We start from the raw sequence: 1,683 nt of genomic DNA on the forward strand, positions 1-1,683 counted from the left end.
ACAAATAACTGTGCATGCTTTCCTGGGGACAGTGACACCCCAAAGGGCCAGTTTGCTGAGCTCCCCAGGGAAGTCCTTCCTGGCCCGTCACACCCTCCTGATTTAGCAAAGTCCTGCTTTTCTCGTGTTTAAGACTCCTGGCTCATTTTTGGCTGAACAAGCCGCAGCGCTTGCCCATGTAGCTTTGCCAGAGGATGCTACGGGGCAGCATCTCGGGCACGGGGAAGCAATGAGGAGGAACCTGCAGCCTGGCTGGCACCACTGCTTGCAGAGGGACTTCTGCCTGTCTGTGGGTCGTCCCTTTTGGTGGGTATGGCTGAGAAATGGGCTGAAGCCTGCAGCCGGGTACGCAGGGGACAGACACTTGCTGCAGCTATTGCAAAGGCTAAGACAACAGCCTGGCACAGCCTTTATGTACATATTCCTGCTCAACATGCTCACAGTAAGCACGTGCTTAAACGTAAGCACCATCAAGACATAAGAACCTTCATAGCTGGAGCCACGAGCTTGAATCGGGCTTTTGAGTCTGCAGCACAGCAGAAATCAGCAAGCGGGTGGAAATGTCACCTTCGTGTTCTAAAGCAATTTGCATTTCCCCGGGCTGGCAGCACATCTGACAGCTCCAAGAGGCCCTGGCTTGGAAAGCGCGGTGCCAGCACTGCCGGGGCGGCTGCCCCTCGCACGCTTTGCTGGGTGCATGGACTCGTCACCCCTCGGTGTCCGGGCAGCTGGGGCAGATGCAGAAGTTGATCTGTTTTTTCAGGGGAAATAAAGCTCTGCTGTGGGGCCCTTGCTCCGCCAGTGATGCTTCTTTAAAAACACCTTGCAGGACCTGCTGGGAGAAAATCCCAGCTGCACCAAGCACATTTAAAAAACCTGAAAGTCAAAATTGAAACTGGAGGGAGACCTTGAGCAAAAAAACTGTCTGATGGGGAGGGCATTCTTACCGCCTCCCTGCAGCCAGACCTAAGAAAGTTGGGTTTTGAGGCCCCGCAGAGCAATGGGGAAGGGAGGGGGATGTTCCTTTACTGTGTCGAGTTTTCCAGGGAGCGGTGGGTTTGGGAAGTGTCGAAGTGTTTGTAGCTGGGCTGGGGCTGGTGGGTTTAAGGCAAATCCTGCTCTCACCGGGGCTGAGGCGGACAGGGCACCTGCTTTTATGCTGCATATAGGGGACTTGCTGCTGCCTGCTAAATATTTGTATGGGAAGTTGGTCAGAGCCCCGTAGCTGCACGTGGTCACTCACTGTGGCGTTTTGAGGTGAAATCTCAGTGGGTAAGGGGAAGTAAAAAAAAACAAGCGGAGTATTAGGAGTGATGCTCAGCTCATGGGCGAACCTGCAGCATCCCCACTCACACGTTGGCCATGGGAGCTTCAGCCCCTCATCCACGGGGCTGCATTGCGTGGGAGCACCCACCGGCACGGCAGAGCCTGCCCGTCCCTTAGGAGACTTTTTAGGGTGCTGTCGCTGCACTGAGGAGCAGAGCCCACCCCGCCTTCCGTGCGAGAGACAGAGCCAGGGCAGGGAGCACGAAACTTGGCCGAAGGTCTGGGGTAAGCCTTGCACGCCGCGCTGCATGAAAGTTTGGAAGGCATTTCACCCTTCTGCCTGCAGCGCTCCGCTTCCGTCCCCCCCGGTGCATGGGCAGCAGCCCACCTCCTCCGGCGCCGCTGGCAGGTGCTCTT

The 1,683-nt window shown here is 56.4% G+C and overlaps 1 protein-coding gene across 1 annotated transcript in view; it reads left to right on the forward strand.

Annotated features, from left to right (window-relative positions):
- Positions 1-1,683, forward strand: part of MAP2K6 (mitogen-activated protein kinase kinase 6) — a 36,832-nt gene that overhangs the window by 12,217 nt on the left and 22,932 nt on the right. The window lies entirely within an intron of this gene.

This window comes from Fulmarus glacialis, unplaced genomic scaffold (assembly GCF_000690835.1).
Source record: "Fulmarus glacialis isolate BGI_N327 unplaced genomic scaffold, ASM69083v1 scaffold15426, whole genome shotgun sequence".
Classification (NCBI taxonomy): domain Eukaryota; kingdom Metazoa; phylum Chordata; class Aves; order Procellariiformes; family Procellariidae; genus Fulmarus; species Fulmarus glacialis.